The sequence below is a fragment of the Pyrgilauda ruficollis genome, unplaced genomic scaffold (genome assembly GCF_017590135.1).
Source record: "Pyrgilauda ruficollis isolate IOZ18807 unplaced genomic scaffold, ASM1759013v1 scaffold8, whole genome shotgun sequence".
Classification (NCBI taxonomy): Eukaryota; Metazoa; Chordata; class Aves; order Passeriformes; family Passeridae; genus Pyrgilauda; species Pyrgilauda ruficollis.
This window is the reverse complement of record NW_024529932.1, coordinates 5,784,252-5,802,815: the sequence shown is the minus strand read 5'-3', so window position 1 is coordinate 5,802,815 and position 18,564 is coordinate 5,784,252. Positions and strand designations below refer to the sequence as shown.

At 38.6% G+C, this 18,564-nt stretch overlaps 1 protein-coding gene across 1 annotated transcript in view; it reads right to left on the bottom strand.

Moving 5' to 3' along the window:
• The window catches only part of MICU2 (mitochondrial calcium uptake 2), a 134,343-nt gene that overhangs the window by 38,671 nt on the left and 77,108 nt on the right, over positions 1-18,564 (bottom strand). The gene's annotated exons all lie outside the window — the stretch shown is intronic.

Below are 18,564 nucleotides of genomic sequence, written 5' to 3'. Positions count from 1 at the left end.
CTGTGGCATTTCTTCAGATTTTTATGGGAAAATGCTAAGTAATACGAAACAGAATATTTCGCAACAGACAGTTTGTTTCTAATTCCCATAATGATCATGAAAGGAAAAAGATTTAAAAATAATACGAGCAGTCTGTTCAAATGTTCTCTCAGCCTAGATTAAAGCACATATAATGTACATGACCAACTTACTAGTATGACTTTGCATATTGTGAGCTACAAATGTCACACAGATTCCGAAGCAAGACTATACAGCAAGAAACAGCTGTAGTATTTACAAAGGGATTTCCATGCACACATGATAGTCCTTGAAGTGTGGGTTGAGTATGTGAAAGCTAAGAAATACTTTAAAAAAAATTAAAATGTTGATACTTCTATTAAGCAGAAGCAAACTGAACAATTCTGCTTTCTGAAAGCATCAGACGAAAATCATGGAAACTGCTAAGTGTTTCTTAGCAGGTTCAAATGTATACACTCAAATAGGGGAGCCACTGGCAGTATAGGTTATGCTGCTGTGTAAATCACGTTTGAGGAGCTGCAAGGTATCTGTACCTATGTACATAGCTGCAATGTATCAAGAGTGGAACACCCCAGCTGGCTAGGCAGGGATCACAGAAACCCTGTGGTTAGGGACCAGCAGGAGCTGTGCATGTCTGTTCTCAGACTATCTATTCAGCACCTCTCATACAGTTCTCCAAACTCTGTTGTCCTTCGCTCTTACCTCTCTCAGCCCATCACGCTCTTCCTTCATCACCATTTCCTCTGGATTCCAGCCAGGCATTCCCTCCTATTTATTCACACTGAGTAAGCACAAACTGAGCCACTTGGATGTGCTCTGTGGACTGGTGCCCCTGCGTGCAGCAGGGTGCTTTGCTCCACACTCAGTCTCCGAGGCTAATTTGCTGCTTCACAGGCATTTTGAATCCAAAGGGTCACCAGTGCAGCACCATTATCTGGAAATGGGCATGATGGTGGCAGCCTGGTGGGCAGCTGTCAACAAACATCTACCAAGCATTTTCACAGGCCCATAATTTGGCCAGACGGAGGTGCTTTGTCAGTAAAATAGTGAATTTCCACAGCGCTGGCAAATGGCATGCCCAGCTGTAAGGGGTCTCCACTGGCAACTTTTGGCTTGGAACATCTCAACCAGCAATAGCTCATTTTTCAGCACAGGCAAACCAGTACCCTGGCCTCTGCTCCCTCAACTAGCAGTAACAGTTTTGCTGATAAATTCCTCTCCCCACATGCCCTCCCCCAAATCAGCCTAAGGCAGACACCTGGCACATAACATTTCAACACAAATGTTTAAGTTTGACAAAAGTTATAAGCAACTAAAATTAGGGTTTTAATACTGGAGTGTTGAGTGACCCCAGCAACAGGTGTTGCCAGTACCACCTGTTACTGTGGATGAATACATTTTTGTGCAATGCCTATACATACATTTACACCCACATACACACACATATATAAAGCTCAATAGGTAGATACCTTTTAAGTAAAACAGTGCATGAAATCCTCTACTTTGCCTCATTTGAGACAAAAAAAGCCAGACTAATAACATACTGGGAAAAACAGCAACAGTAGCTACATCCACTAAGGCTGAATCCTGAGCAGTGTGATGTAACACCAGTTACATCTAACACCAGTCCCTGCTGCAGAGCATTTTCATGAATGGATGTTAAGCAAATTAAGTGATTTAAATCTCGGCTTTGAAATGTCACTGCTTCCATACAGCATGTTTGTGAAACTGAACTTAAGCTGTTTTTTTGGCCCTGGCAGACCCACCTAGAGAGCAACCTTATGGAAGGGAATGAGTCAGGCTGGGAGTAGGGAATCAGTAGGTCTGCGAAAAACAGTATCTGAAAGAAAAAAGGGAAAACCACTCTGCAATGTTTTTCATTGTACATGCTCCTTGTACTTGCTGTCTGCACAAAAGCCAGCCATACACCCTTATTTGGTTAACAGCACCTCTATTCCTTTAATTCTCCTGGTGATCCCAAGAACATCACATCTAGATCAACACCTGCTACCACAGCAGTGTACTGGGGAGTACACTGGCAGCATCCAGGAGGATGATGAAGTGAGACAAGAGGAACACTGTGAGCTGGAACAGCAAAGGCATGGATAAGTGATGCAAGGTAAGGAGAAAGCACTGGGAGCTACAGCCGAGACAATAGTTGGCCAAGTTTGTGAGGCTGTACACTTGAATGAATCTGTGTTTCTCTTCTTTGTGTTGCATTCAGCACAATGACGCTGAAACTCTTCAGCTACATAGTTTTGGGGAACAACATATCCTCACTGGGAACTACCATATCATGACAAAAATTAATAAAGGGAAGGGAAGTCTGTTGCAGACGTACAGACTCTTCACCAGCCAGCACTTACAACTGCAACTGCCTAGAGCTCACAGAAATGGCTGTGGCAGCCATCAACATCTGCCCTCTTGCATCCAGCCACAGTCACCCTCCGGAGGATATTTAAGATGCTGACATGTTGACTGACATGTTTCAGAGGCAAAAAGACAGTAACAACAATGATACACAGATGCTCATGCTACCCTCGCATGGGGGCAAGGACTGGTAGAGCAAAAGAAGTCTTTGCTGAGTGGCAGAAGAGGGAGAGAAGAGTCACAATCACCCCAGGACGTGGTGAGAGGCAGCACCAGGTGGGTCAGAATTGGTCCTTGCAGCAACTGGACAAGAGGCAGCTGCTACAGTAAGACAGGGAAAAAGGCAGGAGGGAAAAGGACAGATTGAGAGAGAAACAAAGATATTTCTACTTTTCAAAGCAGTAAACAGAGCAAAGTAATAAATATGGACTCTTTTAATGGTGCTCTTTTCCCATGGGCAGATGCCAGCAAGCATGTGTACTGGAGGATAGGAATCATTTGGAAAAAACACCCTGACACTAGGGACAGTAGTGTTATCTTTCATACTGCGATTTGTGTAAGACATTAGAATACAATCTTATAACAATATAATAAATTAAACTGTAGAATGAGTTTCCTCCAGTAATTATTTTAATGTTTTCTAAGAATTACATCCAGTTATATTTTATTGGTCACCATATAAAATCATGTGTGAAGACTCAAATCTCTGTTTTCACTAGGAAACATACTTCTTGAATGCTAATTTAGCTCTTTGTGCTTATTTTCTCAACTTATTTACTTCTTAACAGTGAGAATCCCTTAAATACCAACAAGGAAAACTCTATTAATATCAAATGTACAGCCCTCTGAGGAATCAGGTCTTTTAAGACCTTGTCTAAAATAATTAGAAGAATGTTAACTCCGCTGTGCAGAAAATGCACTACAAAGACTTGAACAGTTTTCTTAACCAGCTTGTACACTGAAGAAAATAAGTGCCTCTTTCTTCCTATGAATTAAATATTGGTGCTGTCATTCCTCACACATGACTACAAATACATCAGGATCTAAGTCTCTCTCTGAGGACTACAGGCAATAGATGTAATTATTAGGGATTATTTAATCTAAAATGTAAAAGATCCACATGATTCAATTTTCTTTAGTTTTATTCTTTTACTATGATAGATTCTTACTAATTGGAAAATCAATGACATAATACCAAACTTGTTTGTAGCAGTTAGAGTCTTACTTCAATATGAAAAAAAGAAACTTGGAATTTTTTATTGTTTTGAACTTGATTAAATGAGAACAATTTTTTTTTTTTTCCTAAAGACGTCCACAACTATGCTGGAATGCTGGTTTAAAGGACAGTGAGTATTTTCAAGGTTCTCTACATATTTTACAGATGCAATCATCTAATTTTCACCACCTACAACATATCCACGAAACAATGAGATACAGAGGCACTTTTCATGGACAAAAAGGCATTTTAGCTCTTTTAGTTGTATGAATACCAAGTCTACTTATAAACACACAAGTTCTGTGCCGTTAGCCAAGAAAGTTAGTTGACAACTGTAATTAAGAAAACACTGCCAAGAGCAGCTCCATCAGTCTTCATTTGCCCCCGGCAAACCTGGGTATTTTGTCACTTACATTTCTTACAACAGAAGTGTTCTCATCATCTATCATTTTTTACACTAAGATGTAGAACAGACCTGACATCAATGTTAGGATTACTGTTAGGAAAGGGCTGAATTAAACAAGGCTGGACTTGCACACACAGTAATACCCTTTTACACCTGTAGAGCTAAGGACTGGCTTAGATCTGACAAAAGATGTTTAGATTCAAAGAATAAGCAAAATCACGAATATCAACAACTCTAACAACAATAATCAAAGGACAAAGTAAAATTAGTTACTACTATTTGCAAGAAAACATCATTTTACAAGTCTGCAAATTGCCTTATTTTTGTAATGTGGAAATTTAATTTAAATTTTAAATTTGAATCAATCTTTCTCCACAGCCTGAAATTCAAATGTGAACAGTATAAAATAGGTATCCTTTCCTAGAAGAACAAACTCCTGTCCTTTTCATCAGTAAAGTCACTAAGATGGTTTGACCTGAATCTCTTTTTAGCTCCATTTCAAACAGACAAAGTTACAAAAATAAAAGAAAAATTGACCTCCCAGCTTTTTAATTTTGGATGGCATTCATTGCTATCTTTGCTGAATATTGACCTTGCAGGTTCAAGGTCATACTGAGGTACTATAAAACCATTTGCTTTTTATGAAAAATTAGGATGAGAATAGCATTAAGTATATTCACAATTTAAACAAACTCTTGTTCTGCAAAATGATGAGTGAAACAAACCTTTTAAATGGATGGGTTTTCAGCACAGTCCTAATTTGAGGATCAGGGCATTTTAAAAACCATACCCACTGTATGCAGCTGATGCTGTGGCCTTTACAGCAGAGCTCACCCTGCAGCATTGCCTGCCACGGGAATGAGGATTTGCATTTTTTCCTTATAACTGGCTGCCAGCTTTCACACAAGCTGAACTCTGAGAATCCTGCACCAGTGAGCTGGGTTAGATAAGAGTTGTGTATGTTGATTTCCCTGGGGAGATGCTGTTAAAATTTCTGTTTAAATTAGCCTGAAATAGAAGATCTTTGACATTCAATAGCTTGTATTTCATTCTCAGCTCTCTTAGATAATTTTAATGATACTGGACAAGCATGTTATATTAACAAAATGTGCCTTTTTAACCTACCTTATTTTTGTTCTCATTCTTTAAAGCTCTTCTATGCATTTATAAAGTACTTACTGCTAATGAAACCAATAAAGGATAAAAATTAAAGCTAGCAATTATTTCTTTAAGGCCTCCTTTTGAAATACTGGTGATATTAGAGATAAATGAAGGATAGCAAAAAAACATTAGGCTTTTTGAAAGCATGACAAACCAAATGGTCAGATTGCTATGCTAGCTCCTGGCAAACCAATATCTGAATAATAAATGAGCATGCAATTTAAATGAATTAAGAATCTACTTCAGCTAGAAAGCTTTTACTGAACTACTGCATTGCTCCATTGAAAGATAATTGATAAAAGTCATTTCAATCACATGAATTAGTAAATTGAACCACCTGAATTGAATTCAAGTATGCCCAGTGGAAAAGGCAATTTGCAATAATAGAAGCTTCTGCTATGCTTTACAAAACAAGCTTTGCATCTGTCCTTCTTTATTTAAAGCAATCGTTCCTCTGAGGAAACAAGAAATACAGAGCGCTGGGATGGGGCCAGCACTGGCAAATCTCCATTTCAGAAGAGCAGTTGCATCAGAGCAAGTCAATACCAGGAGGTTTCTCAGTGAGTCAGGCAGCCCGGGGTAAAAAGGGTGGGATGTTGATGCAGGGAGGAAACATCAAAGGATGACACAGTCTTTTAGGAAACTGAAACAGACAAAAGAATTAAGATAAGCAAGTTTTCAAAACCTCTTAAAGAGACCATGGCACCAAGTCACCAGGTGTTCCAAAATAACCAAAGGCACCAGGATAAAAGCAGATGCTGTGGTGCCTATTACAGTGCTTGCGAACAGCTCAGTCCTCACTGGAACTGTAGCAGGAGTCCGTGGGAATGGCAAGGAGAGCAGGGGAACACGTTCTCCAGGGAAAGTGACATAATCCCAGATCCGCTCTCTTTCTAATAATGTATCAGAGGTGCAGGTAAGGAAAAGATGAGAATATGTTCAAAGCTTACCACAAGACTTGTCCTGCAAGGACATACAAGATACAGAAAAGTCACCTCTCCCAAAAAACTGGAGCAGTCTCACAGGCCTGTAAGGGCAGCCCTGCAAAGGGAGTACATGAAGCGAGTTAAGACTTCACGTGAAACACACAAGCAGCAAGAAGCCAAGCAGAGAGTACAATTGCAGCTGAGCATTTCCCCAGCAGGAGAGGCTGCCAGTCCTCTGGGCAGGCAGAGCTCAGCACTGGAGGGAGCATCTGGAAAAAAAATGTGTCATGTGAAACGCAAGTTCTCAAACTCCCAAATAAGCACCTCATGCTTGGTTCCTCTTGCTGCATTTAGATGTCTAAAAATTAGGTGCCTAAATCTGAGTTAGTGATCTCTGTGGTGCTTTGCTGTAACTATGATGGTGTGAGGACATACACAGAAAAAGATTTATAATTAACTCTGAAATCTGCTGCTCCTATTTCAGATCTGAGGAAGAGCTCATATGCCCAAAAGCTTGTCCAATTTTTCCAACTTCGAGCAACTGGTCTAATAAAAGATATCTCTTTCTGCAAACTTCATCCTGACTAATGACCTTAGGCTGCTTTTATAGTCAAGGGAAAGAAACAGACAGAGAAAGGACAATTTATTCCAGGTTGACACAGGTGTCCAATCCAGGTCTTGCACTTATCTGTTTCCTTCTTTTAAAGAAAGCCTACAATTACTTCCTCTGACCTGACATTCAGCTCTTATATATGTGAGTTGAGCAAGTGAGTCCTTCTGCACACAACCAGATAACTCACACTGTGACTGCTTTCTGTATTTGTTCCATCTGTAATCTGTTTTTTTCCAACCTCCTATCTAGCAGCCCAATGTTAGCAGTGCTAAGGGCATGATTCTCTGTTTTAGTAAGAACTTAATCAGATGCAAGGACAAAGTTTACTACAGTTCAAGAGATGGAATGGCTGCATAATTGCAGCAATAAAGTCTTCTAAAGGACAACTAAGATTACCTGGAAGGAGCTGTATCCATGATACATATTTCTGAGACTAGAAGGGTGGAGAACAATTCCTGCAACTTACAGAGAACACTGTGCAGCTCAGACTTTTGGGATTGATGGCATTTCCTGACTGTGCACAAAACCATGGTCCTTCACAGAAAGAGCAGGCAAGCGGAGCCACAACCCCCCAAAATTCCTGTTACAATGTTTAAGATTGTAGTCTTATCTAGCAAAGACAACAGTATAAGCTAGACTTTGCCTTCAAGAAGACTCAATTAAGGGACTTTGATCCAACTCTGAAATAAAGACGGTGTAATTTGTGAATCATCACCCTCCTTAAGTCATCATCTCCTATGGTTAACAACACCTAATTTTTAAATACTACATTGTCAGAGCACATTCTAGATTAGGATACTAACATCAGATGAAGGTAAACTATTATGACAGCCTCCTAGCACTAGAGGTCTAATTCTGTTCCTCTCCTAGGGAGTGTTAGAAGTCATGATCCCTGGCCTAAGGGTTCTACAATCTACTTTATGGCTAGAGAAGATTATTATAGAAGAACAATTAAAGAGGGGTAAGGACAACAACAGTGAAATGACACAGTTAAAAATCTGACTGCATAAACAACTTGAGCAAATTGTGTCTTAATTATTAGCAGAGATTAATTTGGATTCAGAATTAAAATGTGTGCAAATCATCCCACAGTCAAAATAAAGGGAGAAAAGGTCAACATCTCAACAAGACAGAAACTGATTCTTATCTCACTATGCAAAACTTGATTTAAGCTTATGTGCTCAACGTAAAGGCCCATTACCACAGTCACAACTACTCCTTTTATTTCATTCAGCTACTTCCTTTACAGTATGTATTCTGAAGAGCTTCCCTGTCAGGATGAACTGTTACTTTTCACATGCATCTTACAAAATACAAAAAAAACCCCCATAACCAGTTAAAGACTAAGCACAAGAATATTAAAGATTGCTTATTACAAATTGGCTTCTCTTGCTGGCAAACATAACTGAGGTGCCACATGGAGAATACATCCGTTATGTGGGAACGTATCATTTGGATAAAGCTACCTTACCAACCCTGGAATAGGAAAAAAGAGGACATGTCAGAGAGGACCATCTTTTCCACCTTTTTGTTCTGATGCAATTTATCCCCTAAGCAGGAACTGCAAATAATTTCAAACTGTGTCAAATTATATGAAGTAACTGTATGGTTTATTACTCTTTGATATGTACTGAATACACCAACATGAAAGAATTACAGATAACAATGCCAGAAATAACCATGTGGGTCAAGCTATTATAATGTCCTATTGCTCCCAACACACTTTGGCTCATGCATTATCTCATCAGTTTAGGTGCACACAAACACAAGTTCACACATTCGAAAGATAGTATAAATACTAAAATTAGTTTGGAAAATGGCCTCAAGTTGCACAAGGGGAGGTTTAGACTGGAAAAAGTTTTTACTGAAAAGGGTTGTCAAACACTGGAACAGACTGCCCAGGGAAGTTGTGGAGGCACCATATCTGTAGGTACTTAAAAGACATGTGAATGTGTTGCTTAGGGACATGGTTTAGTGGTGGACTCCACAGGGTTAGGTTAATGGTTGGAGTTGATGATTTTAGATAACTTTTTTAACCTTAATGATTCTATGATTTGGCTTCAAAAGACAATAGAATCACTAAGGTTGGTAAAGACCTCTAAGAGCATTGAGTCTGGCTGTTTATGCAGCACTGCCAGGTCCACCAGTAAACTGTGTCCCCAGGCGCCACATCCACAAGTCTTTTGATCACTTTTGGGGATGGTGATTTCACTGCTTTTCTGTGCAGCCTGTTCCAACGTCTGACCACCCATTTGCTAAAGAATTTTTCCCTAGTACCCAACCTAAACCTTCCTTGGTGCAATTTGAAGCAATTTCCTCTTGTCCTGTCACTTTTTGCCTGGGAGAAGAAGGCTCCAGCAGATCAACCCTCCCACCCAACTTAGTGTAATCTGCAAACTGATTGAAAGTGCACTTGATCCCCTCATCTAGATCATCAATAAAGATAATAAACAGGGCTGGCCCAAATACTGATCCCTGGGGAACACCACTTTGTGACTGGCCCCCAGATGGATGTAACTCCATTCAGCACCACCCTCTGGGCTTGGCCATCCAGACAGTTTTTTACCCAGTGAACAGTCCACCCACCCAAGCCATGAGCAGCCAGCTTCTCCAGAAGAATGCTGAAGGAAACAACATCAAAGGATTTTCCAAACTTTAGGTAGACAACAGCCATAGCCTTTCCCTCATCCACTGGGCCGGTCAAAAATGAATGGTGAAATGAATTCAACTCCTTTGTTAATGAAACAGTTTCCTTCTTAAACTTACTCATCCAAGCACAAACTTCAGGGTACTGTTGATATTGCTTATTTCTAGTGGAACAGAAAGAAAAAAATCTAGTGATTTACTAATGAAGTAATTTAAAACTTCAAAATTAAAACTGGAAATATTAAGTGAAAAAATTGCATTTATTAATGGTATCAGCATGAAAAATGCACTGGTTACTGTAATTCTCTTCAGATATAGGACATTAATCGTGCTTGTGTCCAAGCAGTAAATAGCTAACATATCAGTGCATCTAGGCAATTTAAATTACTGCAGTGGGTAAGCAACCAGGAGCACTGACATTTCACATAAATTGCATGGGTTCTCAAGAGTACTGTAAATAAAAATAGCTACTTAGATCCAGTTTATGTAGAAGCTCACTTTTTTTTACTGGTTTTCCTGTTTCACCCGATCACTTATCAAAATTATTTACACCATCATTAATGCTTTCTCTTTTGTCATGTTTTGTGTTTTTTAAAAAAGATTTACTTTCACTACAGCAACATGCAGTAAAAGGTCTTAGAAATATTGCCAAAAATACTCAAAGAGGTGACAGCTGATTGAAAAAATAGAATGGAATTTTCCTAGAAATATCAGTTTGGGAAACTGTCATTCATCATATTATAGCAGTCCCTGGTCAGACCTTTAAAAGAAAAAAAACAGAGAGAAAGAAGAGGCTGATGTTTTTCTATACTGCTATTGCAAAATCTGGAAATCTCAGCAGCAGGATGTCTGATTTATATTGCTGCACTATTCTAATGATGGTGGCCAACCATAATTCATTCTCCTAGAGCCTTGTCCTTCCATCAAATGTCTAGAAATTGAGGCCTTCAGGGCGGCCTTACACCCCCCACAGAGCAAACACATCCTTTTGAACATCTTATTGTTCTTATTTCCTTCCCAGTGGTAACATATCAGGCAATCTATTACACACAGCACCTTTTTGGTGCTTGTGAAAGGTGGTCTGAGGAGTTTCTGAGAAGCTTGTGGGAAAACCCATGAAGTGGGGTTCCCCCATGGTTAAGGGAAATTACCTCACTACAGAATATCTGAAGTTGGAAGGGAGCTCCGGAGGTTACTGCAGTAACTAGAATGTCCTTATCTTCTCACAATGACAAGAGGAAAAAGCTCAAAGCAACGTCAGTCAGGATCTGTTGCCCAAGATCATGTTCAATTTGGTCTAGCATATGCTTGCAGACATTTGTTTCTAGAATGGTTATGAATACAAGACATCTCTCTAATTTAATAGTCATCTGACCAATCCTTCCAAAAAGAAAATATCCATTTATGTGCTTTTGTAACATACACTAACACCAAAAACATGTAAGAGTTGGTAGGTTTCACAGGCAGCTTCTGGCTTTTGCCCCCTTGCTTATACTAAGGGCAACAACATACTCATGAAGTGAAGGCTGTAGCCTGGCTTCAGCTCTCACTGACAACCTACAATATAGTTTTTTTGCCTTATTTGTTGAGGCATGAGAGTAGTAAGACTGGATTTAACAGTGAATTGGGGCATTTTACTGAAAGGAAACAATTCTATATTGGTAATTTAATTAATGTGAAATGTGTGTTTAAGATCAAGGCCCAGGACATTTACTGTCCAGAGCACAATAAACACCTAAAATTCAAACGCTTATTATGCTTCTCTTCCAGAACAAAAGCCCCTTTCATGAACATGCAATTTACAGTGCCTAGCTGTTTGAGGGCATTGCTTTTGAGTTTAGAGAACAATCACTTTGTAAATTATAACCAATATAGATTCTGTTTAGAAATGAAAGGATTAAGTGGACACCCACTAGATGGTGTTCAATTACTGCATAGGGTGACTGGGCTAGTTATACCTCCTGTTCACCTCTGCAGCAGACTCTTCTTGAAGAAACAACAAATACATTTGTATTAGAGGACAAAAAGGGGATGAAATAATTCTCTTAACTGAAAATTTGGAAAGACTTGAGTAAATTATTCACCATCTGTGTTGTCAGCAAGAGGAAATTCTAAAATATATGACAAATATAAGCAAAAGAAAGCACACAAGGTTGTTTGGGTCCACTTGCTACTAGTCATCAGTTTTACACCAAAAACCTTGTCTTTTTGCAATTGATGATATTATCTGTCTGTTCTCCACCTTCCCAAATTCTGCTGACATCATCCATTGCAAGATAAGGGCTCATAAAGACCCACCAAAGGAACACATCCATTTTGCAATTAGTTTTATTAAAAGAATGAACTGAATTATTGGATGCCTACTGTAGCAGAACCTAATGCACCACTTTCTTTTTCAACAGAAGCTTAATAATTGCAACTAATCCCCATTAATGTTAGTGAATCAGCTTAAGGAAGGAGAATAAAAAAAAGAAAATAAAACTGCTATTTTAAGGGAAGACACTTTTGGCACAGGTGAAGTATTGTAGCACTTCAGATGTTTTAGATTCCTGGGGATGATAAGGATGTTAATGATAAAGGGAACTGCTATTCAGAGCTGAATTAAGATAATATTGTCATTGCAGAATTTCCAGAAGGAACCTTTTCCTTTGTAAGACTCTGAAGTGCAACCTTAGATGAAAATTTTAGCAAGGCCACTTTAGTGCAGATGACATCCCAGTGATGACATTACTTTTTCCAACTGCCATTGTGGAAAGATAAGGACATTCTAATAACCATGTTTAGGAATCTTCATACAGAAGACACTGTCTACTGCTTTGAGCATTTACTGATCCTGCACAGACCTACTTCACTATTTCCATAGCTCTCAAGGTTCAAGCATTATTGCAATCTCTACTTTTTCTCTCCTTCTTCCTTCTCTTGTTTAATTTGAGTTCCTTTCAGTGGCTGACTTGCTTTCCTTCAGTTGATGGCCCACATCATTCTCACCTTTATCTTTAAATTAGCCTGGAGTTTCTTTCCACTTCTAAGATTAGCTCATTCTGTTATTAGCACACAGAAAATCTCCAAGCAAACCAGTAACAGCCCCTGCTGAGTCTGACTTGTTTATACACCATTAACATCTGCCACATAGCAATTAACAGATGTTTGGAAAGCTTTCCTACAGCAGGGGCTCCAAGGGTATGTAAATGATAACACGATGCTCCTGTTTTTTAAGCTATGTAAGGTTTAACCTATTTTTGCCAGGCAAAAAGCTCAGTGAAGAGATTCTATAGGTTTAGGTTTTATAAGTTTCACCGAAAAGCAGAGTGAAGACAGTTACATAAAACTAATTTGAAACATTGCCTTTATTCAGTAGACAAAGTAATGGAAAGAGGAGCAGGATCATGAAAAGTCTGAGAAGACTGGCAAGAACTAAAATTAAGAGGAATCATAGAAGAGCTTAAAAACAGGTGTTAATAATACCTTACTACACTGGTCAAAACAGCTTGGTAAATTTGCAACTCAGGAAACTGCTAATGGTATGTTTAAAAATTACTGACATGATGTTCATCAGCCTTCTATAGCAGTAGAAACAAAAAGTCCTGGGCACCAACTAGAGTACCTCCTCTACACTAAAGAATGATCTTTGCAGACCAAATAATAGAAGAAAAGATAAGCCACCACTTGACCCTTTGACTTCAAACTCCTCACACAATAAAGAAAAAAATCTTTCAGAAAGAAAAACAAAAATCTAGACAAAGAAGATCACAAGTTTCTTTCAAAAAATAAGTTATTTTCTAGAACTGTCTTATTTCCTCAGAAAAAAACCCAACTTTTCTCCCCCTGAATTCAAATAATCTGATGAAGCAAACCTCTGAAACACATTTGGCTCTACACTGGCTTTTATTTCACAGTCAGATTTTCTGAAGAATTCTGACCATATTAAGCACCACAGGAAACATTGTAATATGTCAAGACAGAAATACAACAGAAATATTTATTCAGTACATATAATTAAGAAGGCAAATCCAAATGCAGAAGTACACTTTACATCAAAATTCCCACTAATGTCTCATTTAACTTGCAGCAGCCTTCAGTATACTGGGCTTCTGTGTCCACCACTTCCAATTATCCTCGTGTTGTCTCTTTCCTGCCATTCTCAGCTTCTCTGACAATACTAATTTCTCCTCCAAGAGCAATTGTGGACTGAAAAAATGAACAACTTTTTCCTTTCCCTGAGCAAAAGTGTACCTCACCTGCGGCATCAAGCCTTCACTGTACATGACCTCCTAAGAGGCTGTTCTTTGCCAGATCTCTCTTTTTCTGTTTTAATCACTATACAATGATTATGTCAAAAATTTCCTCACCTAAGGATGCAAAAAGTAATTTGCTCTGCCCCAGTATCCTCAGCTTGGCAGACACATGGAGGTAAAAACGAGGACCAAAGCGCCTTTGGTGCTGGAAGCTGTTCTGCACACAGTGACTGCGAGTGCAGCACAGGCTACACGCAGTTCAGCATTTTGCTAAGTGAGCATTGCTTTGAACCATTTTTCTCCTTATCTAAAGCTGCAGTCTGACATTCAGAAGTCTTAGTTTAAGAATTTCCTGACTTCCATCCTCGTTCCATCCCTTAGACCACAGTGATTGCTAGCAGACTGTGCTGTGAGCCAGGGAATGACGCTGGCTTTACACGGATAAATCACACTCAGAAAAGCATAGAATAAAGATGCCTACATGAAGCTGTGGAATGGATGGCCTCACCCAGACAGAGGAGATAAAAATAAACTCAGGTTTGCTAATGTAACAAGACCAGGGCTGAGTGGTAGCTTAATTATCCATAATGTATCACAGAGCTAAGGTTCAAAAGAAGAAAATTCTCTATTTTAGGAAATGGGAAAAATGAGCATAAAAGCAAGAGGGTTTATACAGACAGTGACCACTTTCAGGGTAGGGATATCAGCAGAGTTTTAAAGCAACAGAGATATTGTGCCACTGTCTTCCAATATAAGCAGTGGTTAAAAATGATGTTAAATTGAGGATGAAAAAATGTATGAGGTCTATATTTTAAGTTTGTTTTATTTTAAACTGCTGAAATAGGAGCTGACTTACAGAACATATATGATAATTTTTGAAACACTTAGCTATGAAACGTTAAAGACAAGTACTAAGCCATCAAGTATTTCAGTAATAGAGGATGAAAATCCATAAAAATATATTATGAGATATTAGATGTTAACTTAGGTTAGCAGTGGAAATTACTATGGCTGCTCTTACAATGGTTTGACTAAGCAGATATCCTTTCTCCTCTTTACAGAAATACTGGACATAAAGAATAGCAACTGTCCTCTTGAAATGAGCATTTATTTTAGTTGCAGAGGGGAGAGATTGAAACAACAAATGAATTGAATTTTAAATGGGCTTTTTATAATTCTCACAGTTGGTACAAATGAAAAGCAAACAATGGACAGCTTTCTTCTAGTGTAAGTGCAGAGTAATTTATGTTGCCCAGTGTACTTTTAAAATGAACATACTGGCTTAAAAGACCCCCTCACTTTTTCAGCAGTAGAGACTGCCTTCACCACCATACAGCTGGCAAAAAATGTTTTTCCTTAGCCAATTGAAAGAAAGCTATAGAAACAGATGACATTTTTGAGCATTAGATTTTATAGTTTTTCCCAAGAAACTGACAGTGCAGGAGAAGGAAGCTCTCACATTCCATGTCACCAACAAATCTACAGAAAATTAAAAAATGCTATTGTCAGGGTGTGAGTGACACACAAACACATGTACACCCCTTCCCCAGAATAAACAAAAATGAAAAAAAAACCCCCAACATTTGGAGAGGAGCAGAAAAGGAGAAAAGCCCTCTGTGTTCTGCAACTGGCAGTTTCCCTAGTGGGATACGTGACTTACTATGAGCTTGCCAATACCAATGCAGCAGCAAAATTTCACCGTCTCAGTAGTTCCAGAAGTATTGGCACAAAGGACATGCATTCAAGACTTGAAAAGAAGGCTGGAGCCTGGGAAAATGAGCTGCATCATTCTGAAGACTTCAAACATCAGTCCTAAAAGACAACTGGAATAAACTAAAAAACATCAAAAGGTAGCTGTCTTGGCCATGTCTTCTATTTAAATTCCATGCAAGGAGCCCATTTAAAAATTTTTATTAAGCCAAGTATGATTGCAGCTCTTGGTAAACAAAGTCGCTGGACACTGGCATTTTATGTACACTAAGCAGCTGAAAAAAGCAGCTAGAAAAACCAAGAATGGCCATGTAGGATGGACTTGGACCTACCAGCAATGCTTGAACTACTTTTTGTCTGGTAACAACCAAGGCAGGATTTGTTAGAAAATGTAGTATTTTTTTGTCAGCTGTGTCTGTAAAATCCTTTCACTTTCAGGCTTTTCCAGGTCTGAGAGGAAAGATTTCAAAAAAAGATGTAGCTAGCAGAATGACCAGGTGCTTGCCAGCAGTATGGATGATGATGTGAGGACCTGAGCTCTCTGAGGGACTGGACAATACTGGATGACTGATTTGGTTACTAAGAATTGTTTCTTGTCTGCATTCTCCTCTGCAGTAATGAAGCTGGTAACCCAAGGGAGGCACTGCCATACAAGCAGGTGGCTCTAACAAGAGGAACCTGTGTATTTTACACATGGAAAAAGGTCTTTGAACTCAGTATTTGCTTTTGTTTCACAGCAGATGAGGAAGGCTACTGAGCACAATCAGTGCTGTAACCCACTGCAGGTGCAAGGCGGGGGAGTGAAAAACAGAGCATAACCTGGCCAGTTTCTCACTTAGGGAATCATGCCAGTGTTTTCCAAACAGGGAGCAATGGAACTTCTCAATGGTGCCCCTGGAGATGCCAGATGTTTGGCAAGTAAGGACAGCTCCTCTCACCTGCCAAAGCAGGCTGCACACCTTGCCTGCTGCTACTGCCTAGAAGCAAAGTGATTGATACTCTGTGGTTCTACAGCAGGCATTTTAAAAAAACTCACAATGTAACATTTCTTATGAGAACAAGCAGGAGAAAAATAGTAGTCTGTATCAAGGTTAGTCAAAAAATAATAAATCATATGACTAATACAAAAAAAATTCAGCATTGGCCTAAGGAAAAGCACAGAACTATCACTACCAAAAGAGTTACAAACAACTGAAAATATGAGGCTAGAATGCATGCTAGATTTTGGCAGGAGTCTGACCTGCACTCCTGGCACCTGCTATCATCCGTCAGTGGTCTGCAGATCCTCATCAGTTCTTAAATAACTGAATGCAAGCCAAGGAATTTTAAAACCAGACTGTACTTCTTAGGTATAAACCAATACCTGTCTGTGTTGAGGACATATGTTGCAAGAAATTAAAATACACTTAAAAGTGAAAAAATTAATTGAATCTGTTTTCGCGCTACATCTGTTAAGACTTAATTGTCAGTTAAGCAGGATGTTTCAGAACTGATTAAGTTCCACTGAATTATTAAAAAAAAATACTGAAGTAATCTGTCAAAAAGTATTCAGAACCTGTGGGAGAACAAATCCCAAAGGTATCTTCTGTGGTATGTTGACAGTATGTTACAAAAGTAGTTGAAAACAGTGTGTGGTGTTCTAAAAAAATAAAAAAAATCTTTAAAGATAGGAAAAATATTCAGAGACCAAGAGTGATCGTATGAGCTCTTGAAACGTGCCCATATGTATAAAAAAATGACTTGTCTGTTAGGTATTTCAAATATCACATTAGCATGTCACAAAACTGGAATACTTGACTAAAGCAGAAACTGTTGCAAGACTTCTGAAATTCTAAGGCAGATGATGTTTATACAACAAGCAGACTCCTGTTATTAATAACCAGATCTTTCCATTACTTGCACTACAAGTATTCTGTAAGCACACAATATATTTTCATTCGTTTCAGGGAATCTGTTTCCCATTCAGATGCCATTAAATAACCAATAACTTTCACACTTTAAATGACCAAATCCTTCAAGATATGCATTGAGACCACTTGCCTCTTGCTCACAACTCTGCTGAAGCCTGATTGCTTTTATTATTGGTACTATTTTTGTGCTGAGTTTTTATAAACTGCTTTCATTCATTGAGAAGCTGTAATTTATCTTCTCATTGAACTTTTTTTCTGAAAGGTAAATAGCTATTAATGTATTTTCAAATCATCCTGCCCAAGTTTTTACCTAATCAGGGAGCATTGCAGTCAACTGGGGTAAGAACTCTCAATCTGCATCTCTCTTCAGCCAGTCATCAATGCCACAAAGGGAAAAATAGGAATCAATCATAACGGAGACATGAGTTCAGTATAACCTTACTGTTGTCTCACACAGACATACCTGAAAACATACAAATGTAATTAATACAATGTCGGTATAAATTTAAGGATCAAAAATATATTTTCCTATTTAACTGTACAAGTAATATATCTCAGGTACCTTCAACATGGTTGAAGGCAGGAAAATAGAACTGAAGGGGAAAAAAAAAAAAGACATTTTCCCTCTGCAATGAGATGCTAAAACTTGCTCCTTTTTAAGTGATTTTGCTCCATGGTTCTCTTTTCTCCTGCTCTCCTGTCTGACCATGCACACTTCCATGCTTCTGCAGACACAGGGCTACAGTGCTGGGAGCCAGCACTCACCTAACACCTCTGCTCACAGCGCTGCTCCCCTTCAGATATTTTTCAGACTCTCAATCAAATGCACTTTTCTGAAATATGGGAGCAAACAAATAAGTTGGTGCAGAGGCCAGTGGCTAATACACCAAAAAAAAAAAAAGCCTGGCCAGATTTGAATGCTGCAGGAGGGAACACTGCACTTCTCTTCAAGAATGCCATCTTTGATTCTGTTGTGTAGTACCTTGGAATGCAACCATTATGCAAGTGGATTAGTGTTTATTTTAAGTCCACAGCAAAATATATAGACATAATAAACATAAATACATGTTATCAAGATCATAGGAATTTCTGCCATATTTCTAAACAAAGAACTATTTACCCTGAAATTAGTTTTTAGATAAACATACAGCCTATATGCGTTAGTTATCAGAGTTAAGACCTAATTGATGAGGCCAAAAAAAGCACAAAAAACTCCCTTATTTAATTTAATTAATTACCAACAATTGGGCGAGGCACAACATTAGATCTAAAACAATATAGTATTTTATGCACAACACCCATTTTCTACTTGGAATCAATCATAACAGAGTTATGTATCAATCATAACAGTGT